Raw genomic sequence first — 23,390 nt, 5'->3', positions numbered from 1 at the left:
AGATGTACCCACCAGCCACCAGGATACATTCCCCATAGCGAGTGATCACTGTGGGTGGAGCCGTTGCTATAGATGAAGTGGAAAACCAATGTTTTATTTGCCCATTTCACTTCTCTGGCAAATTATTACTTTTTTTTTTTTTTTTTTTTTTTTTGAGACAGGGTCTGTCTCTGTTGTCCAAGCTGGAGTGCAGTGGCATGATCAGCAGCTCACTGCAGCCTCAACCTCCTGGGTTCAAGAGATCCTCCTAACTCAGCCTCCTGAGTAGCCAGGACTACATGTATGCATCAGCAGGCCCAGCTAATTTTTGTATTTTTTGTAGAGATGTGGTCTCACTATGCTGCCCAGGCTGCTCTCAAACTCCTCCTGGTCTCCAGTGATCTGCCGTCTTGGCATCCCAAAGTACTGGGATTACAGGTGTGAGCCACCATGCCCAGGCAGTTGGTTTCATTTTTCTTGTTTTCTCAGCTGTGTGAAATCTTCCACAACAGAGGAGGTTGGTTGATAGGCAGAGAAGCGCTGATGAAAACAGAAACACAGCACGAAAAGCAGATTCATTATTTCCAAGTTACTTTCTTTGTAAGTTGGGTACAGGGAAACAGAATAGAAAAATAACTGAATGGTTGACGTGAGTTATTTTTGTAAGGATTAAAACAGAGGAGTCTGTACATGGTGGCTCAAGCCTGTGATCCCAGCACTTTAGGAGGCCAAAGCGGGTGGATCAGTTGAGTCCAGGAGTTCGAGACCAGCCTGGCTAACATAGTGAAACCCCCATCTCCACTAAAAATACAAAGAAAAATTAGCTGGGCATGGTGGTACATGCCAGTCCCAGCTATCTGGGAGGCAGAGGCACAAGAATCACTTGAACCTGGGAGGCAGAGGTAGCAGTGAGCTAAATGGCACCACTGCACTCCACCCTGGGTAACAGAGCAAAACACTGTCTCAAAACAAATAAACATCTGGGCACAGTGGCTCACGCCTGTAATCCCAGCACTTTGGGAGGCTGAGGCGGGAGGATCACCTGAGGTCAGGAGTTGGAAACTAGCCTGGGTAAAATGGTGAAACCCTGTCTTTTTTTTTTCCCCCCTCTTCCTAGAAAAATAGTAAGTCAAAGAAACCCTGTCTTTAAACAAAAACAAACAAACAAAAATAAATAGGTTGGGCGTGGTGGCTCATGCCTATAAGCCCAGCACTTTCGGAGGCTGAGGCGGGCTGATTACTTGAGGCCAGGAGTTCAAGACCGGCCTGGCCAACATGGTGAAACCCTGTTTCTACTAAAAATACCAAATGTGGCTGGGCGCAGGGGCTCACGCCTGTAATTCCAGTACTTTGGGAGGCTGAGGCGGGTAGATCACCTGAGGTCAGGAGTTCAACCAGTCTGGCCAACATGCTGAAACCCTGTCTCTACTAAAAATACAAAAAGTTAGCTGAGTGGTGGGTGGTGCCTGCAGTCCCAGCTACTCAGGAGGCTGAGTCAGAAAAATCACTTTAACCTGGGAGGAGGGAGTTGCGGTGAGCCGAGATTGTGCCACTGCACTCTAGCCTGGGTGACAGAGCGAGGCTGTGTCTCAAACAAAACAAAACAAAACAAAACACAGAGGGAACTTCATCATCGTATGGAATAAAACTGGCCTGTTTGGGAATTTGGCTATTATCTCTCATTCTTCTGATTTCTTAGAAAGTCAGGTATACAGCTTGGTTTCTTAACATGTAATTTTAGCATGAGTAATTCCATTTTAGTTTTTAGTCTGGTCTGTTGGGGCCTAGTGCAGGGGCTTAGTCCAAAACAGTGGCTAACCTAGCGTTTTTATTAGCATCTGAAAGACTTATGAGGGGAACCTGAGACAGTACATTTGATAAGGCTTCCTGAATGGTCTTTCCCTTTTGCAGCAATAAAGTTATATTGGCAGGGGGGTCCCCATGAAAGGGCTCATGGCAATATTAAGTGAGCAAATATCAGTTATCCTAAAGCTAGTCCCATATGGCTTGCATATGAAGCGTATCAGCTGGTTCATCTGGGTGCTCCATTTGGCATTTGTAGGTGGAGCCAGGTAGTCCCGCTTTGCAGGGTAAACAGACCTTACTGTGGCTTTTATCCAGTCCAACAGGCTGATTGTTCCCTTGGGAATAACCTCCTGTGTGTCCGTGTCTCATAGAGCCATCTGTGATTGTTCCATAGTGAGCTGTGGATCCTGCATCAACCCAAACATGCTCTTTCATCCTGCAGCACTTCAAACCAAAGATACTGCTCCCAAATTAGTTGCCCTCAGAATTTATTTTAGTAAAGTCTCCTCAGGAAGCTGATGATACCAATCTGCAAAATGAAACATTTCCTTCATATTATCCCTCTAGTTTTCACAGTATCTTGGTTTTGCTGCTTCCCTGCATTGACTGCCTTTTTGGTAACCACAGGTCTTAGAGGTACTTTCTGTCTCTGTATAATTTTTCCTTCTGGGGGAGGCTTTGCGGCTTGTGGCCAAAGCTTAGGCTAACTGAAAGCTGAACTTAGTCTAGCATCAAGATTGACCCAGAACTCTCTTTTACTTTCATTTTTAGCTATTACATATAACAGTAAACAAGGAATTGAAATTTTGTGTTTTTTTTCTTATTACTTTGCATTTCTTTTTTGTGTTGTTTTGAGACAGGGTCTCACTCTGTTACCCAGGCTGGAGTGCAGTGGTGCAATCTGGGCTCACTTCAACCGCTGCCTCCCAGGCTCAAGTGATCCTCCCACCTTAGGCTCTCAAGTAGCTGGGACTATAGGCACACACCACCACGCCCAGCTAATTTTTGTATTTTTAGTAGAGACAGGGTTTCACCATGTCGCCCAGGCTGGTCTCGAACTCTTGACCTCAAGTGATCCGCCCGCCTTGGCCTCTCAAAGTGCTGAGATTATAGATGTGAGCCACAGCGCCCAGCCTAGTTTGCATTTCTTTATACATTTGGTAAACCCCCTCCCTGATAGTTGGATCCATCTCTAAATTTTATAGGTAACTTTTACCTTTGTAATTGATTGCAGCACAGCTGATACTTCTTACCATGGGGGACCACATGGCCACCCAGGAATCAAAAGTTCCTCACCTCCCACCCTTTATCCTTTTTCTTCCCAAACTACGTTTCCATGAGCACCAAAACTGTCAGTTTCTGACACCAAAACTGACATGATAGTTGGTGGAACAAAAACAACCACCACCAAGTGCTTTTTCCTGTTCTCTTACTCAGCAATCATTAATACTTCTGTGACCAGTGTGTGGGTTTTTTTCCCCATATGCCAAGCAAGTAGTCCTTAGTCCTTTGGCTGTGGACACCAGCTGGATATCCTCTAATTCAGTTTAATTCTGGCACTATCTACTCAGAGATAGAGTAAGATCCCATTTGTTGAAGGCTTAGTCCCACAAGACTGCCCCCTCAACTTCCAGTGCTAATGGTAAAGTCTCGGGGGTTTTTTTGTTGTTTTTTTTTTTTTTTTTGAGATGGCGTTTCGCTCTTGTTACCCAGGCTGGAGTGCAATGGTGCGATCTCGGCTTACCGCAACCTCCGCCTCCTGGGTTCAAGCAATTCTTCTGCCTCAGCCTCCTGAGTAGCTGGGACTACAGGTGTGCGCCACCATGCCCAGCTAATTTTTGTATTTTTTAGTAGAGACGGGGTTTCACCTTGTTGACCAGGATGGTCTCGATCTCTTGACCTTGTGATCCACCCGCCTTGGCCTCCCAAAGTGCTGGGATTACAGGCGTGAGCCACCGTGCCCGGCCCCCAAAGTCTAGGTTTTTTTTTGACCTGTGTTAGACAGACTGATTATAAATTGAAGTTTCTTGGATTCAACTAATTGGCTAGAGTGGCTCATGGAACCCGGAGAAACACATTTACTGGTTTATTATACAGTTTAATATAAAGAACATAGATGAAGAGATGCATAGGGTGACATATGGAGGGAGGGGCATAAAGCTTCCATGCCCTCTCTGAGCATGTCACCTTCCAGAAACCTCCAAATGTTTAGCTATCCAGAAGCTGATTTGGATTCTGTTTTTTTGTTTTTGTCTTTGTTTTTTTGAGACAGAGTCTCACTCTATCACCCAGGCTGGAGTGCAGTGGTGCAATCTTGGCTCACTGCAACCTCCACCTCCCGGATTCAAGCCATTCTCCTAACTCAGCCTCCCGAATAGCTGGGACTATAGGCACATGCCACCATGCCCAGCTAATTTTTGTATTTATTATTATTTTTTTGAGACAGAGTTTCACTCTTGTTACCCAGGCTGGAGTGCAATGGCGTAATCTCGGCTCACCGCAACCTCCGCCTCCTGGGTTCAGGCAATTCTCCTGCCTCAGTCTCCTGAGTAGCTGGGATTACAGGCACGCGCCACCATGCCCAGCTAATTTTTTGTATTTTTAGTAGAGATGGGGTTTCACCACGTTGACCAGGATGGTCTCAATTACTTGACCTCGTGATCCACCCGCCTCGGCCTCCCAAAGTGCTGGGATTACAGGCGTGAGCCACCGTGCCCGGCCTAATTTTTGTATTTTTAGTGGAGACGGGGTTTCACTACATTAGCCAGGCTGATCTCAAACTCCTGACCTTGTGATCCTCCTGCTTCCGTCTCCCAAAGTGCCGAGATTACAGGTGTGAGCCACCGTGCCCAGCTTGTTTTTGTTTGTTTTTGAGACAGGGTTTTGCTCTGTTGTTGATATGGATTGGCTGTGTCCCCACTCAAATCTCATCTTGAATTCCTACATGTTGTAGGAGGGACCAGTGAGAGGTAATTGAATTATGGGGCAGGTCTTTCCACGCTGTTCTTATGATAGTGAATATGTCTCATGAGATTTGATGGCTTTGTAATGCAGTGTTTCCCTGTACAAGCTCTCTCTTTGCCTGCCACCATCCATGTAAGACATTACTTGCTTCTCCTTGCTTTTCGTCATGATTATGAGGCCTCCTCAGCCATGTGGAACTGTAAGTCCATTAAACCTCTTTTTCTTCCCAGTCTTGGGTATGTCTTTATCAGCAGTGTGAAAATAGATGAATACAGTTGCCCAGGCTGGAGTGCAGTGGAGTGTACAACTCATTGCAGGCCTCAACCTCCCAAGCTCAAGCAATTCTCCTACCTCAGCCACCTGAGTAGCTGGAACTATAGGTTCATACAACCACACCTGTCTATTTTTTTTTTTTTTTGAGATGGAGTTTTGCTCTTGTTGCCCAGGTTGGAGTGCAATGGCATGATCTCGGCTCACGGCAACCTGTGCCTCCTGGGCTCAAGTGATTCTCCTGCCTCAGATCCTTGAGTATCTGGGATTACAGAAGCGCACCATCAACCCAGCTATTTTTTGTATTTTTAGTAGAGACAAGGTTTCACCATGTTGACCAGGCTGGTCTTGAACTCCTGACCTCAGGTGATCCACCCACCTTGGCCTCCCAAAGCGCTGGGATTACAGGCATGAGCCACTGCACCCGGCCTTTTATTTATTTGTTTATTCATTTATTTTTGTAGAAGCAGGGTCTTGTCATGTTGCCCAGGCTGAATTTCTTGGCTCAAGCGATCTGCCCATCTCGGCTTCCCAAGGTGCTAGGATTACAGGTGTCAGCCACTGTGCCTGGCCTCATTTGGGTTTTTAACGAAGACTTCATTACATGGGCATGGTTGATTAAATCATTAACCATTGGTGATCGACTTAACTGTCAGCCTCTCTCCTCTCCCAGGAGGTTGGGGAGTGGTGCTGAAAAGTTCCAACTCTCTAATCCTGCCTTGGTCTTTCCTGTTACCAGCCCCCATCCTGAAGCTACCTAAGGGCTGCCAGCCACCAGGCATCTCAATAGTGTACAAAATATATCACATTAGATTCCAAGAATTTTAGGAGTCGTGTGCCAGAAAACTGGGATAAAGACCAAATACAGTTATACTTAGCTTCATGAGAGGGATGTGTTCTGAGAAATGCATCATTAAGTGATTTCATCATTGTGTGAACACCATAGAGTGTACTTACACATACGTAGATGAGATAGCCTGTTAAATACCTAGAATACCTAGGGTACATGATGTAGCCTATTGCTCCTACACCACAAACCTGTACAGCATGTTACTGCACTGAATACTATAGACAATTGTAACACATGGTAAATATTTGTGTATCTAAATATAGAAAAGATACAGTAAAAATGCAGTATTATCATTTTTTTTTTTTTCTGAGACTGAGTCTTGCTCTATCACCCAGGCTGGAGTGCAGTGGTGCAATCTCAGCTCACTGCAACCTCCACCTCCTGGGTTCAAGTGATTCTCGTGCCTCAGCTTCCCCGAGTAGCTGGGATTACAGGCGCCTGCTGTCATGTCCGGCTAATTTTTTTATTTTTAGTAGAGACAGGGTTTCACCATGTTGGCCAGGCTGGTCTTGAACTCCTGACCTTAAGTGACCCACCCACCTTGGCCTCCCAAAGTGCTGGAATTATAGGCTTGAGCCACCATGTCTGGCCAAAAATACAGTATTATAATCTTATGGGGCAGGGCTAAGTGGCTCCCATCTTGTAATCTGAGCACTTTAGGACGTAAAGGTTGAAGGAGCAGTTGAACCAGGGGTTCGAGACCAGCCTGGGCAATATAATGAGACACGTTCTCCAGGAAAAAAAAAAAAATATATATATATATATATATATATACACACAGTCATGCAATGTTTTTTTGTTTGTTTGTTTTTTATAAAGATGGGGTTTCACCATGTCGGTAAGGCTGGTCTTGAACTCTCGACCTCAGGTGATCCGCCCGCCTTGGCCTCCAAAGTACTTGGATTACAGGCATGAGCCACCACGCCCGGCCACAGTCATGCAATGTTTTGGTCACAAACCTGCATATATGACAGTGGTCCCATAAGATATACAAATAGATTGACATATATATATACACACACACATATGTATTTATGTATGTACATATATACACATATATACATATGTATACATATATGCATGTATATATGTATACATATACACATATATATCAATCTATCTGTATATTTTATGGGACCACTGTCATATATGTAGAGAGCCGAGATTGCAGCACTGCGCTCCAGGCTGGGTGACAAAGTGAGACTCTGTATCAAAAACAAACAAACAAACAAACAGAATAAAGTTGCTATAAGCATTGTTTTTTAAATTTTATTTTTTTTTAAATAGGGTCTCACTCTGTTATCACCCAGGCTGGAGTGCAGTGGTGTGATCATAGCTCACTGCCGCTTCAAACCCTTGGACTCGTGATCCTCTTGATTCAATCTCTTGAGTAGCTGGGACTTAACATGCCCACCTCTGTGCCAGCTAATGTATTTATTTTAAATTATTACTATTATTATTATTATTATTATTTTGAGATGAGTCTCACTCTGTCACTCAGGCTGGAATGCAGTGGTGTGATCTCGGCTCACTGAACCTCTGCCTCTTACGTTCAAGCAATTCTCCTGCCTCAGCCTCCTGAGTAGCTGGGATTAGAGGCATGTGCCACCACATCCAGCCTAATTTTTGTATTTTTAGTAGAGACAGGGTTTCATCATGTTAGCCAGGCTTGTATCAAACTCCTGACCTCATGATCCTCCCAACTCGGTCTCCCAAAGTGCTGGGATTATAGATGTGAGGCACTGCCCCTGGCCTTAAATTAGATGGAGTCTCACTATGTCGCCCAGGCTGGAGTGCAGTGGTGCCATCTCAGCTCACTGCAAACTCTGCCTCCCGGGTTCAAGTAATTCTCCTGTTATGGCCTCATGAGTAGCTGGGATTACGGGTGCCCACCACTGTGCCTGGCTAATTTTTGTATTTTTAGTAGAGATGGGGTTTTGCCATGTTGGCCAGGCTGGTCTTGACTTCCTGACCTCAAGTGATCCACCTGCTTCAGCCTTCCAAAGTGCTGAGATTACAGGTGTGAGCCACTGCACCAGCCCTATTTATTTATGTATTTATTTATTATTTATTTATTTATTTATTTATTTTTTTTTTTTTTTTTTTTTTTTTTTTTTTTTGAGACGGAGTTTCGCTCTTGATACCCAGGCTGGAGCGCAATGGCGCGATCTCGGCTCACCGCAACCTCCGCCTCCTGGGTTCAGGCAATTCTCCTGCCTCAGCCTCCTGAGTAGCTGGGATTACAGGCACGCGCCACCGTGCCCAGCTAATTTTTTGTATTAGTAGAGACGGGGTTTCACCATGTTGACCAGGATGGTCTCGATCTCTTGACCTCGTGATCCACCCGCCTCGGCCTCCCAAAGTGCTGGGATTACAGGCTTGAGCCACCGCGCCCGGCTATTATTTATTTATTTTTGAGATGGAGTCTCACTCTGGTACCCAGGCTGGAGGGCAGTGGCATAATCTGGGCTCACTGCAACCTCTGCCTCCCGGGTTTAAGCAATTATCTGCCTCAGCCTCCCAAGTAGCTGGGATTACAGGTGCATGTCACCACGTTTGGCTATGTTTTTGATTTTTTGTAGAGAAGAGGTCTCATTATGTGCCCAGGCTGGTCTGGAACTCCTGAGCTCAAATGCTTCTCCTATCTTGGCTTCCCAAAGGTTGGGATTACAGATGTGAGCCACCCTGCCTGATCATTCTTAAATTTTTTGTAGGGATAAGATTTGGCTATGTTGCCCAGGCTGGTCAGGAACTCCTGACCTCAAGCAATCCTGCCCCCTCAGCTTCTCAAAGTGCTAGGATTACAAGCATGAATCACCACACCTGGCCTATTCAAAATATATATATATATTTTGAGATGGAGTCTTCCTCTGTTGCCCGGGCTGGAGTGCAGTGGTGAGATCTTGGCTGACTGCAATCTCCACCTCCCCGGTTCAAGCTATTCTTCTGCCTCAGCCTCCCTAGTAGCTGGGACTACAGGCTTGTGCCACCACCCCTGGCTAATTTTTGTATTTTTAGTAGAGACAGGGTTTCACCATGTTGCCTAGGCTGGTCTTGAACTCCTGACCTCAGGTGATCTGCCTGCCTCGGCCTCCCAAAGTGTTGGGATTACAGGCGTGAGCCACCATGCCGGGCTGTACTTCTTTTCTTTGGGACAATTTCCCCATTTTGGAATAAAGAATAGGAAGAGCTACCGGAATGACTTGAACATTAGGTGGACAGATCCCCAAAAAAACCAAACTTGTAACATTCTTAATATGAAAGAATAAACTTCATGTTTTGTCTACATTAATATTGTACCTGGCTGGGCGCTGTGGCTCACACCTGTAATCCCAGCAGTTTGGGAGGCCGAGGCAGGCGGATCACTTGAGGTCAGGAGTTCAAGACCAGCCCGACCAACACGGTGAAACCCTGTCTCTATTAAAAAATACAAAAGAGCCGGGCGCAGTGGCTCAAGCCTGTAATCCCAGTACTTTGGGAGGCCAAGGCGGGTGGATCACGAGGTCAAGAGATCGAGACCATCCTGGTCAACATGGTGAAAACCTGTCTCTACTAAAAATACAAAAAAATTAGCTGGGCATGGTGGCGCATGCCTGTAATCCCAGCTACTCAGGAGGCTGAGGCAGGAGAATTGCCTGAACCCGGGAGGCGGAGGTTGCGGTGAGCCGAGATCACGCCATTGCACTCCAACCTGGGTAACAAGAGTGAAACTCCGTCTCAAAACAAAAACAAAAACAAAAACAAAAAACAAACAAACAAACAAACAAAATACAAAAGTTAGCCAAGTGTGGTGGTGGGCGCCTGTAATCCCAGCTACCTGGGAGGCTGAGGCAGGAGAATTGCTCGAACCCAGAAGGTGGAGGTTGCAGTTAGCTGAGATGGCGCCACTGCACTCCAGTCTGGGCAATACAGCAAGACTCAGTCTCAAAAAAAGAAAGAAAATAGGTGAATTGGCCTACCGTGGTGGCTCATACCTGTAATCCCAGCACTTTGGGAGGCTGAATCGGGCAGACCACCTGATGTCAGGAGTTCAAGACCAGCCTGGCTAACATGGTGAAATCCCGTCGCTAGTGAAATACAAAAATTAGCAGAGCATGCTGGCATGCACCTGTAATCCCAGCTACTCTGGAGGCTGAGGCAGGAGAATTGCTTGAACCCTGAAGGTGGAGGTTGCAGTGAGTGTAGATCACACCATTGCACTCCAGCCTGAGCAACAAGAGCAAAACTCAGTCTCAAAATAAAAAAGAAAGAAACAAAAGGTGAATCCACACCCTATTCAGTAAATGGTGCTAAGAAAATTAGCTAACCATATGCAGAAGAATAAAACTGGAGTCCCATCTCTCACCATGTGGTGTTATATATTGGTTTTCCTCCACAGTTCCTAGTTCATAACTCCCATAGCCTTTGTTACAGATTTTTGTTATAATGTTAGGTGTGTTAAGCCTCAGGAAACAGAATCTCTTTCACCTGCCCCAAGGCAGGACTCTAATCTATTTCCACCTTTCTGACTGTGGGTCTTCAGCTCCTCCCAGGAAAACCAGGCAAAGACATGAACAGACACTTCTCAAAAGAAGACATACAAACAACCAAGAATATGAAAAAAATGCTCCACATCATCATACCCTGGAGAAAGGAATGCTGATGCCATGAAACCTCCATAAAACCCCAAGAGAGGCTGGGTAGGGTGGCTCACACCTCTAATCCCAACACTTTTGAGAGGAAGAGGCAGATCACTTGAGTTCAGGAGTTCAAGACCAGCCTGGCCAACATGGTGAAACCCCATCTCTACTAAAAATACAAAAAATTAGCCGGATGTGGTAGCGGGCACCTGTAATCCCAGCTACTTGGGAGGCTGAGGGAAGATAATTACTTGAACCTGGGAGGTGGAGGTTGCAGTGAGCTGAGGTCGTGCCACTGCACTCCAGCTTGGGCGACAGAGGGAGACTCTGTCTAAAAGAAAAAACCAAGAGGACAGGGTTTAGAGAACCTCGGGATAGTTGAACACATGGAGGTTCCTGGAGGGTGGTGCACCCAGGGAGGGCATGGAAGCCCCACGTCCCTTCCCCCAACCTCGACCTATGTATCTCTTCAGCTGCATCCTTTGTAATATCCTTTACAATAAACCAGTAAACCAGTAAATCAGTTTCCCTGAGTTCTGTGAGACATTCCAGCAAATTAATTAAACCCAAAGTGGGGTCATGGGAATCCCAATTTAAAGCTGGTCAGTCAGAAGTTCTGGAGGCTGGAACTTGTATCTGGTGTGTGTTGGGGCTAGTTTTGGGGACTGAGCCCTCCATCTGTGGGATCTGACACTATCCCCAGGTAGACAGTGTCAGAACTGAATTAGAAGACATCCAGCTGGCATCTGCTGCCTAGTGTGTGGGGAAAATCCCCCCAACATTTGGTCACAAAAGTCTTCTGTGTTGATGATTGTTGTGGTGGGAGAGTAGAGGAAAAACAGAGTTTTTCTCTATACATACCATATACAAAAATATACAAAAAAGATGGATTAATGACTTAAATGTAATACCTGAAACTAAAAATGCTAGAAGAAAACCTAGGAAAACCCTTCTGGATATTGGCCTAGCCAAACAAGTTTATGATGAAGACCCCAAAAGCAAATGCAACAAAAACAAAAGTAGACAAATGGAGGGTCGGGCACAGTGGCTCACACCTGTAATCCCAGCACTTTGGGAGGCCGAGGCAGGTGGATCACCTGAGGTTGGGAGTTCGAGAACAGCCTGACTGACATGGAGAAACCCTGTCTCTACTAAAAATACAAAATTAGCCAGCATGGTGGTGCATGCCTGTAATCCCAGCTCCTCAGGAGGCTGAGACAGGAGAATTGCTTGAACCCAGGAGGCAGGGGTTGCGGTGAGCCAAGATCTCGCCATTGCATTCCAGCCTGGGCAACAAGAATGAGACTCCGTCTCAAAAAAAAAAAAAAAAAAAAGACAAATGGGACTTAATTAAACTAAAAAGCTTCTGCACAGTCAAATAATCAACAGAGTAAACAGACAACCTATAGAATGGATTAAAATATTTGTAAATTATGCCTCTGACAAAGGACTAATATCCAAAATCTACAAAGAACTCAAACTCAACAAGAAAAAAACAAACAACTTCAGCCAGGTGCAGTGGCTCATGCCTGTAATCCCAGCACTTTGGGAGACTGAAGCAGGCAGACCACCTGATGTCAGGAGTTCGAGACCAGCCTGGCCAACATAGTGAAACCCTGTCTCTACTAAAAAATACAAAAAATTAGCCAGGTGTGGTGGTGGGCACTTGTAATCCCAGCTATTAAAGAGGCTGAGGCAGGAGAATCACTTGAATCTGGGAGGTAGATGTTGCAGTGAGCTGAGATCGCACCATTGAACTCCAGCCTGGGCAACAAGAGCAAAACTCCATCTTAAAAAAACAAAAAAAAACAAAAAACCTGACTCCATGGCTGGGCAAAGTAGCACATGCCTGTAATCCCAGCACTCTGAGAGGCCAAGGTGGGAGGATAGCTTGAGCCCAGGAATTCAAGACCAGCCTGGACAACATAACAAGACCCCATCTCTTTTTTTTTTTTTTTTTTTGACCCCATCTCTTCATAGAAAATAAAAATAGGCCCAGCACGGCGGCTCACGCCTATAATCCCAGCACTTTGGGAGGCTGAGGCGGGCAGATCACCGTAGGTTCGGAGTTCAAGACCAGCCTGACCAATATGGAGAAATCCGTCTCTACTAAAAAATACAAAAAATTAGCCCAATGTGGTGGTGTATCCCTGTAATCCCAGCTACTCGGGAGGCTTAGGCAGGAGAATCACTTGAATCTGGACGGCAGAGGTTGTGGTGAGCCGAGATTGGGCCATTGCACTCCAGCCTGGGCAACAAGAGCAAAAATCTGTCTCAAATAAAATAAAAAACAAAAATAAAAATAAAGCAAATAAATAAATAATAAAAGCCAGCAAACAACTCCATTAAAAACTGGGCAACGACATGAACAGACACTTCTCTAAAGAAAACATACAAGCAGTCACAAACAAAAGAAAAAATGCTCCATATCACTAATCATCATAGAAGTGCAAATTAAAACCACAATGAGATATCTTATACCAGTCAGAGTGGCCATTATTAAAAAGTCAAAAAACAACAGATTTTGGTGTAGATGCAAAGAAAAGGAAATATTTGGCCTGGCCCAGTGTCTCATGCCTGTAACCCCAGCACTTTGGGAGGCCAAGGTGGATAAATACTTTGAGTCCAGCAGTTTATCACCAGCCTGGGAAACATGGTGAAACCACATCTCTACTAAAAATACAAAAAATTTGCCAGGCCTGTTGGCATGTACCTGTAGTCCCAGCTACTCGGGAGGCTTAGGTGCGAGGACCACCTAAGCTTGGGAAGTCGAGGCTGCAGTAAGCTTAGATTTCACCACTGCACTACAGCCTAGGCAATGAGAGTGAGACCCTGTCTGAAAAAAAAAAAAAGAAAACCAAATACCTTCTCACCTTTAAGTGGGAACTCAACAATGTGTACACATGGACATAAAGATGAAAATAATAGACACTGGGGACTCCCAAACAGGAGAGGCTGAGAGGGGGACAAGGATTGAAAAATTACCTGTCAGGTACAATGTTCACTATTTGGGTAATGAGTACACTAGAAATCCATTCCCCACCATTATGCAATATACTCATGAAACCAACAAGCACATGTACCCACTGAATCTAATATAAAATAGGCTGGGAGCAGTGGTTCATGCCTGTAATCCCAGCATTTTGGGAGGCTGAGGTGGGAGGATCACTAGAGATCAGTAGTTAGAGACCAGGCTGGGCAACGTGGCAAGACCCTGTCTCTACAAAAAATAAGAAAAGTAGCCAGATGTGGTGGTACATACTTGTAATCCGCTACTCTGGAGGATGAGGTGGGTGGATTGCTTGAACCCAGGAGTCTGAGGCTATAGTACACAATAACTGTACTACTGCACTCCAGGTTGGATGGCAGAGTGAGATTATCTCAAAAAAAAAAAAAAAAAAGGTGAATCTTGCTAAAGGGTATGTGAGAGTCCTACATACTATTTTTATTTTTGCAAATTTTCAGTGTTTGAAATTTTTTTTTTGTTTTTAATGGTGTTAATTTGTATTTTCTTCCTTTTTTTGTTTTTTGAGACAGAATCTCGCTGTGTCACTCAGGCTGGAGTGTAGTGGCACAAACATGGCTCACTGTAGCCTTGACCTACAAGGCTCGAGGGATCCTCCTGCCTCAATCTCCTGTGTAGCTGGGACCACAGGCATATGCCACCATGCCTGGCTAATTGTTTCTTTTTTTGGAGACAGGGTCTTGCTCTGTCACCCAGAGTGGAGTGGTGCAGCAGCAGGATCTTAGTTCACTGCAACCTCTGCCTCCTGGGTTCAAGTGATTCTCCTGCCTCAGCCTCCCAAGTAGCTAAGATCACAGGCATCTGACACCATCGCTGGCTAATTTTTGCATTTTTAGTATACACGGGGTTTCACCATGTTGGCCAGGCTGGTCCATAAATCCTAGCCTTAAGTGATCTACCTGCCTCAGCCTCTAAAAGTGCTGATATAACAGACATGAGCCACTGCTCCCGGCCCCGACTAATTTTTTTATTTTTTGTAGAAATGGGGTCTCACTTTGCTGCTCAGCTAGTCTCACACTTGTGGGCTCATCCCATCCTCCTGTCTCAACCTCCCAAAGTGCTGGAGATTACAAGCATGAGCCACTGCGCCTGGCGAAATTATTCCTAAATAAGTGTTTAAAAAAAAATGCTTCCCTGCAAAATCCTCTATCCACACTAATTGAGTCAGTGTGGACTCTGCCCACAGGAATTCCAAGATTATATGCAGCTCTTTCCTAAATATAAGTTAGTTCATCCAATCTGCCTAATGTTTCATTCCAAGCTAAGTGAGGAAGTGCCAAGGAGCTAAGGCAAGCATCTTTTAAAATAATCCATTCATGTTCATCTCCTCTCAGAAAACCTTTTCTGAAGCAGTCTCTCTCACCAAAGGCTTACTGAATTGGCCATAGTTGGCCAATTCTGAGTTACCTATGATGAGCACTGAACAGAGAGAGCAACTATGATTATAGCCAGGAAGGAGATCCTGGAGAGAAAAGGGAAAGAGAAAAAACAAACGAAAAAATCAGCAGGGCACAGTGCTGGTTCATACCTGTAATCCCACTACTTTAGGAGGCAAAGGTGAATCACTTGAGCCCTTGAGCCCAGGAGTCCAAGACCAGTCTGGGCAACATGGTGAGATCCCCAACCCTATTAAATAAATAAATAAATAAATAAATAAAGTTTAGCCAGGCATGGTGGCACACGTCTATAGTCCCAGCTACTCAGGAGGCTGAGGTGGGAGGACTGCTGGAGCCTGGGAGATCAAGGCTGCAGTGAGCCATGATCACACCACTGTACTTTAGCCTGGGCAATAGAGTGAGATCTTATCTCAAAAAAAAAAAAAAATTCAAGATGAGGTGGAAAGGCGCTGAGCAAGGAGAGAAAGGATGTGATCTCTAGTTCCATTCCAGATCCACCACTTACTAGTTGTATAACTAGGTGTGTATTAGGGGATGGGAAAATGTCTCCCCTCTCTCTTCCTAGGTTCTTTGGTCAGGCTATGAATTAAATTGAAATAAGACAGATTTTAACAAGAGAATAAGGGTATTTAATTATGTATGTACACATAGGAGTCCCACAAAACATGAGACCCTTAGAAGAGTCAGACTATTGAGGCTTACATAGCATCCTGAGCTACAGAAAGGAACAGACACTGGGGGTTGAGGGAGGGGTAGGAGGCAACAAGGCACAGGAGGGCAAGGGGAGGAAATGTATGTGAACCAAGGGCATTCAGCTATGCAGATAAAACATTTCTAAGGGAATACAGATTATCTCAGGGCCAGGGGCAGTGGCTTGGGCCTGTCATTCCAGCATTTTGGGAGGCTGAGGTGGGCCAATCACTTGAGGTCAGGAGTTCAAGACCAGCCTGGCCAACATGGTGAAACCCTATCTCTACTAATAATACAAAACATTAGCTGGGAGTGGTGGCACAAGCCTGTAATCTCAACTATTCAGAAGGCTGAGGCATGAGAATTCCTTGAACCTGGGAGGTGGAGGTTGCAGTGAACTGAGATCGTGCAACTGCCCTCTAGCCTGGGAGACTGAGTGAGACTCTGTCCCAAAATAAAATATAAAATAAAATTTATCTCAGAGCAGTTCTCTTTCTGATACAGATAATCTACTAATGTTGATTTCCTTTATAGATGTGAAGTTCTTTTACAAAAGGACAGATGTTCAGAGCTACTCCTGTGACTGCAGTTTCTCAGAATAATCAGCTCAAATATGCCAAAGAGGTATATTCTGGGGTGGCATGTTGTGATCTCCTATAGTCATATTTTGGGGCGGGGTGGCCTGAGCTCCAACAGTGATCTTGGGCACACAACTTCACATCTCTAAATCTGTTTCCTCAGCTTCAAAATGTGGACAGTAATACTAACTCAGACTATCTCAGAGTCATAGAAAGCCTAACCTCTCATATTGGAGAGGAAAGAACTTCATAACCAGTGAAGTGCTATCAGTGACAGAAGAAAATCAGAAGGTATAATTCAGTCTTAGAATGCCAGGGCTTGGGCCGGGCGCGGTGGCTCAAGCCTGTAATCCCAGCACTTTGGGAGGCCGAGGCGGGTGGATCACGAGGTCAAGAGATCGAGACCATCCTGGTCAACATGGTGAAACCCCGTCTCTACTAATATAAAAAAAAAAAAATAGCTGGGCATGGTGGCGCGTGCCTGTAATCCCAGCTACTCAGGAGACTGAGGCAGGAGAATTGCCTGAACCCAGGAGGCGGAGGTTGCGGTGAGCCGAGATCACACCATTGCACTCCAGCCTGGGTAACAAGAGCGAAACTCCGTCTCAAAAAAAAAAAAAAAAAAAAAAAAAAAGAATGCCAGGGCTTGAAGGGCCCTGTGACAGTCTGCAACCCTCTTATTTCATAAATGATGCATTTGAGGCCCCAAGAGGAGAAATCACATAGCACGTTTAGGGGTTAGGGACAGAGGTGGGCATGGTGCTCCAGTATTTAGAGTAGGAACAACCCCTTCCCTCCTTTGTGCTCCGCCTAGGTGTAGGTAAATAAAATTAACCCAAGGAAGAGGTCCTGGGTGCAGTGGCTCATACCTGTAATCCCAGCACTTTGGGAGGCCAAGGTAGGAGGATCACCTGACGTCAGGAGTTTGAGACCAGCCTGGTCAACATGGTGAAACCCAGTCTCTCAGGAAAAAACAAAAGAAAAAAAAAATTAACCAAAGGCAGAGAAAACAAAGACCTAGCTAGAGGGACTTTATGTTCAGGGAATGCCCCAAAGGTGTTACATTCACTCAAGGGAGACAGGCCCTTGTAATTAGTCCTGAGGTCACAGGAACAAAGGAACACTGAGTGAACCTTGAAAGCAGTAGTCATATTTCTAGGGAAAAGAAGGGCCATATTGCGCATTATACGGGATGAACAATGAATGAGACCAAAGAAAGTAAGAGGTGAAAGTCCATTCTGTTCTACTTCCCCAGTAGCGATGAGAAACCTGAGGCCCAGAGATGGGAAATGGCTTGCCCAAGGCCACATAGCTTGTTTCTGGCAGAGCTGGGAAAGTAATGAACTTTCTCAACTTGTGAGGCTTCTACTCCACTTACCAGTTGGCATTGCATTTAGCTGCAAATGACAGATACTAATGGTGGCTTACACCAATAGGGGTTTATTAACCAATGATGGCTTTAAGAGCTAGGAATTCATTTTGATCACTTTACAGGAAATCAAAGATTAAGGTAGCTAGCCAGGTGTGGGGTATGGTGGCTCACACCTGTATCACAGCTACTCAAGGGGCTGAGGTGGGAGGATCTCTTGAGTCCAGGAGTTTGAGACCATCGAGAGCAACATAGCGAGACCCATTGGTTTTTTTTTTTTTGGAGACGGAGTTTTGCTCTTGTCGCCCAGGCTGGAGTGCAGTGGTGCAATCTCGGCTCACTACAACCTCTGCCTCCTGGGTTCAAGCAATTCTGGATGCCTCAGCCTCCGGAGTAGCTGGGACTACAGGTGTGTGTCACCATGCCCAGCTAATTTTTTTTTTAAGACGGAGTTTCACCATGTTGACCAGGCTGGTCTCAAACTCCTGACCTCAGGTGATCCACCTGCCTCGGCCTCCCAAAGTTCTGGGATTACAGGCATGAACCACTGCACCTGGACTAATTTTTTGTATTTTTAGTAGAGACAGGTGTTTCACTGTGATGGTCTTCAACTCCTGACCTCGTGATCCACCCATCTCGGCTTCCCAAAGCCACCATGCCCAGTGCTCACATTTCTTTGCTTTTTTATTTTTTTATTTTATTTTTTTTTAATTTTTTTTATTTTTGAGACGGAGTTTCGCTCGTTACCCAGGCTGGAGTGCAATGGCGCGATCTCGGCTCACCTCAACCTCCGCCTCCTGGGTTCAAGCAATTCTCCTGCCTCAGCCTCCTGAGTAGCTGGGATTACAGGCACGCGCCACCATGCCCAGCTAATTTTTTTTGTATTAGTAGAGACGGGGTTTCACCATGTTGACCAGGATGGTCTCGATCTCTTGACCTCGTGATCCACCCGCCTCGGCCTCCCAAAGTGCTGGGATTACAGGCTTGAGCCACCGCGCCCGGCCTCTTTTTTATTTTTTTGAGATGGAGTTTTGTTCTTGCGGCCCAGGTTGTAGTGCAATGGTGCAATTTTGGCTCACTGCAACCTCCACTTCCCAGGATCAAGCGATTCTCCAGCCTCAGCCTCCCTGATAGCTGGGATTACAGGCATGCTCCACCACGCCCAGCTAATCTTGTTTTTTCAGTAGAGACAGGATTTGCCTATTTTGGTCAGGCTGGTCTTGGATTCCTGACCTCAGGTGATCCGCCTGCCTGGGTCTCCCATAGTGCTAGGATTACAGGCATGAGCCACTGCACCTGGCCTAATTTTTTGTATTTTTTTTTTAACTTTTTCTTTTATAAGATGGGGTTTCACCCTGGTGGCCAGCCTGGTTTTCAACTCCTGACCTCAGGTGATCCACCCACCTTGGCCTCCCAAAGTGTTAGGATTACAGGCATGAGCCACCGCGCCCGGCCCAATTTTTTGTATTTTTAGTAGAGACGGGCGTTTCACTGGGTTAGCCAGGATGGTCTTGAACTCCTGACTTTGTGATTCACCCACCTTGGCCTCCCAAAGTGCTGGGATTACAGGCGTGAGCCACGGCGCCCAGTGCTCACGTTTCTTTTCTTTTCATTTTTTTGAGATGGAGTTTTGCTCTTGTGGCCCAGGCTGCGGAGCAATGGTGCTATTTCGGCTAACTGCAACCTCCGCTTCCTGAGATCAAGCGATTCTCCAGCCTCAGCCTCCCTAGTAGCTGGGATTACAAGCATGCTGCACCACACCTGGCTAATTTCGTATTTTTAGTAGAGACAGGATTTCTCTATGTTGGTCAGTCTGGTCTCAAACTCCTGACCTCAGGTGATCCTTCCGCCTTGGCCTCCCAAAATGCTGGGATTACAGGTGTGGTCCACTGTGCCCAGCCCTCATGTTTCTTTTAACCTTTTAAAATGTGGCTGCTAAAAATCTTAAGAATATATTTGGTTTACATATTCTACCGGATAGTGCTAGTCAAGAATAAATAATGATAGCTAACATCTCTTGAGTGCTTATTATTCCAGGGACCTTTTTTTTTTTTTTTGACAGTCTCACTGTTGCTCAGTCTGGAGTGTGGTGGTGTGTGATACAGGCTCACTCCAACCTCCACCTCCCGGGTTCAAGTGATTCTCCTGCCTCAGCCTCCCGAGTAGCTGAGGTTACAGATGCGCACCACTGCACCCAGTTAATTTTTGTATTTTTAGTACAGACAGGGTTTCGCCATGTTGGCCAGACTGGTCTCGAACTCTTGGCCTCAAGTGATCCACCTGCCTTGGCCTCCCAAAGTGCTGGGATTACAGGTGTGAGCTACCGTGCCAGGCCCCAGATACTCCTGTAAGTATACAGTTACTAATTCATTTAATCATACAACAATCTTATATGGTTTCTAATTCCCATTTTACAGATGAGGAAACACATACAGAAGTTTAGTAACTTATCTAATGTCAGCAAGCCAGTATTTAGCAAGTGAGCATTAATTCAGGTAGCCACGTATTGGGGCCACATATTCAAACTCTAGAGTGTGCTATTACCAGAAAGAACACTAGTTTGGTTGAAAGCCCTGGGTCTGAGGTCCAGCTCTGCTATTTTCAAGCTGTGTAGCCTTAGAGAAGTTAAGCCTCCATTGCCTCATTTATAAAAATAAGATAATAGTCACTAGCCTCTCTCACAGAGTCACTAACAGAATGATCTAGAAGTAGCATACTAAGGTAGTTAAAATGGACTCTGGACTGAGCAGGGTTGCTCACGATGATAATCCCAGCACTTTGGGAGGCCAAGGTGGGCAGATCACTTGAGCCCAGGAGTTCGAGACCAGCCTGGGCAACATGGCAAAAAACCATCTCTACCAAAAAATTTAAAAAATTGGCTAGGAGCAGTGGCATGTACCTGTAGTCCCAGCTACTGGGGATGCTGAGGTAGGAGGATTGCTTGAGCCTGGGAGACGGAGGTTGCAATAAGCTGAGATCTCACCACAGCACTGCAGCCTGGGTGACAGAGTGACACTGTCTCAAAAAAAGGAAAAAAGATTGGACTCAGATTCCTCATATGCAAATCTGGGCACTGCTGCTTATAAGTTATATGAGCTTGTGGAAGATATTTGATTGTGTGCCTCCGTTTCTTCAACTGTAAAATGGAGACAATAGTATCTAACTCATGAAAGTTGTGTGGATCAAATGTGTTACATGTGTAAAGTGCTTAGATTGGTGCCTAGTACTTAGCAAGCACTTACAGAATTTACTATTAATAGCTTAGTGACAGCCAGGCGTGGTGGCTCACACTTGTAATCCCAGCACTCTGGGAGGCCAAGGCGGGTGGATCATGAGGTCAAGAGATTGAAACCATCCTGGCCAACATGGTGAAACCCCATCTCTACTGAAAATACAAAAATTAGCCAGGCATGGTGGTATGCGCTTGTAATCCCAGCTACTCAGGAGTCTGAGGCTGAAGAATCGCTTGAACCCGGGAAGCAGAGGTTGCCGTCAGCTGAGATCGTGCCACTGCACTCCAGCCTGGCGATAGAGCGAGACTCCATCTGCAACAACAACAACAAAAATTCATGCTGGGTGCAGTGGCTCACGCCTATAATCCCAGCACTTTGGGAGGCTGAGGCCGGTGGATCACCGGCGGTCAGGAGTTCGAGACCAGCCTGACCAACATGGTGAGACCCCCCCCGTCTCTACTAAAAATACAAAAATAAGCCGGGCGTGGTGGCTAATGCCTGTAATCCCAGCTACTCGTGAGGCTGAGGCAGAACTGCTTGAACCTGGGAGGTGGAGGCTGCAGTGAGCCAAGATCACGCCATTGTACTCCAGCCTGGGCAACAAGAGCGAAATCCCATTAAAAAAAAAAAAGAGTTCAGCAAGGTTACTGGGTACAAAGTTAATATACAAAAAGGCATAACAGCATATATACCAATAATCAATAAGAAAATGAGACAGAAAAGAAAAACCCTACAAAAATGAGATACTACAACACAGCTACTAATTAGAATGGCCAAAAGCCAGAACACTGAACACCACCAAGTGCTGACAAAAATGTGAAACAACAGGAGTTCACATGTATTGCTGGTGGGAATGTGAAACATACAGCAATTTTGGAAGACAGTTCAGCAACTTCTTACAAAACTAAACGTACTCTAATATGATCCAACAATTGGTCTCCCTGGTATTTACTCAGAGGAGCCCAGGGGGAGTACAATGGTGCAATCTTGGCTCACTGCAACCTCCACCACCTGGGCTCAAGCCACTCTCCCATCTCAGCCTCCTGAGCAGCTGGGACTGCAGGCGCACGCTCCCACGCCTGGCTAATTTTTGTATTTTTGGTACAGACGGGGTTTTGCTGTTTTGACCACGCTAGTCTCCAACTCACGAGCTCAAGTGATCCACCCATCTCGGCCTCCCAAAGTGCTGAGATTACAGGCGTGCACCACCGCGGCCGGACCAATATATCGTATTTAACCAAATATACCCCAACTGTCATCAATTTTGTTATGATTACCACACTTGTAACCATTTAAAAAAAAAATTTTTTTTGGGGGGGGTACTAAGTTTGGAAATCTGGTGTGTATTCTACACTTATAGCATATCTCAACTTGGGCCAGCCACGTTTCAGAGGTCACCAGCCACAAGCGGCTCGCGGAAGCGGAGCCCTGCAGAGGACACAGTCGCATCCTCCCGCCCCACTAAGGTTTCCTTCTAGAGCCCAGGGGCCCGCGACCTAGGCCCCGCCCCGCGCCCCTCCCAGGTTACATCACAGAGCCCACAGGCCCCGCCGGCCGCGTGCGCGCCGACTCTCGCACTTTCTCCGCTCTAGGCGCCCAGGCTCTAAGATAGAGAGACGGCCATCAACAGCGGAGGCAGACGGTCGGCCTGCCTTCCGCTTCGGCATTCGCAGGCCGTAGGTGGTAGCATGTAGCCCCCAAGCGAACCTCGCCCCTCAACGGCCCGCCGCTCGCGCAGCTCTGCAGAGAGAGCGTGGCGGCAGGGTTAGCACCCATTGGTCCGTCGCAGCCCTCCGCCCGCCCCCTCGCCACGCTTATTGGCCGGAGCGGCGGCGCCCGCCCGGTAGATGGTGGCGGCGTCCCTCCCTCGCGCCTGCCCTCAAGAGGGCGACGAGGAAGCGGCCGCCTCCCTGCGCCCCGCCCCTTCGGCTAGCTTGCTGGCTCCCGGCTCCTCCCGACGTCTCCCAGCTCCTCACGGCTCTTCCCGGCGCTCTCCCGGCTCCCTCCTGCTCCGGCTCCGGCTCGGCGGCGGCGGGTAGGTGCAGCCGCAGGCGGGGTCCAATCGGAAGGGCCGCCTCCTCACTGTCCCGGGGCTGCCCGAGCCTCGTCCCGCGGCAGCCCGGGCCCCTACGGGGCCGCCCGAGGCGTGGAAGGGCGGTGGCCGCCTGCTTGCTAGACGCGGGGGCGTCCGAGGGAGGGGGCCAGGCGGGGGGCCGGCGGGCGTGACCTTCGGAGTCTTTGAGGCGCGATCGGGGGGGCGGGTGGTCCTTGGAGTGAGGCCGCGTTGAGAGGTCCAGCTTTGGGGGCCGGAGCGGTGGTGCCGAACGACATGCCTTGGGCTTTGGATGGGGCTGAGCCGGAGGTCGAGGGTCGGCCGCAGTCTGAGGCCCTGGGTCGGGTGGGGAGTGTAGGAGAACTCCGGTCGTTTTCTGAGGCTTTATGGGGGTCAGTTGATGTGAGGCTGAGGTGAGCCTTAGGGTGTACAGTCAGGAGTTATGGGTGGGGCTGAGGGGTGGTCTGGAGAATCGGGCCCTAGGTGGGGCTCTTCCTGCATGCAAAGGTCCCGGCACTGTGTGGGGACTAAAGCGTGTGTCTGGCAGTGGGAGTGCG

The 23,390-nt window shown here is 46.9% G+C and overlaps 1 protein-coding gene across 1 annotated transcript in view; it reads left to right on the top strand.

The window, feature by feature from the left end:
• The first annotated feature begins 22,725 nt into the window (after window positions 1–22,725).
• The window catches only part of MAP4 (microtubule associated protein 4), a 225,455-nt gene continuing 224,790 nt past the window's right edge, over window positions 22,726–23,390 (top strand). Inside the window, exon 1 of the mRNA XM_012473816.2 lies at window positions 22,726–22,815. The gene's annotated coding sequence lies outside the window, so the exon portion shown is untranslated. The remainder of the gene's footprint in view (window positions 22,816–23,390) is intronic.

This window comes from Aotus nancymaae, unplaced genomic scaffold, assembly GCF_030222135.1.
Source record: "Aotus nancymaae isolate 86718 unplaced genomic scaffold, 86718_ANA_hifiasm-v0.15.2.pri h1tg000067l, whole genome shotgun sequence".
Lineage (NCBI taxonomy): Eukaryota > Metazoa > Chordata > Mammalia > Primates > Aotidae > Aotus > Aotus nancymaae.
Note: the sequence above shows the minus strand (reverse complement) of the source record. Positions and strands in the feature narration are given on the sequence as shown.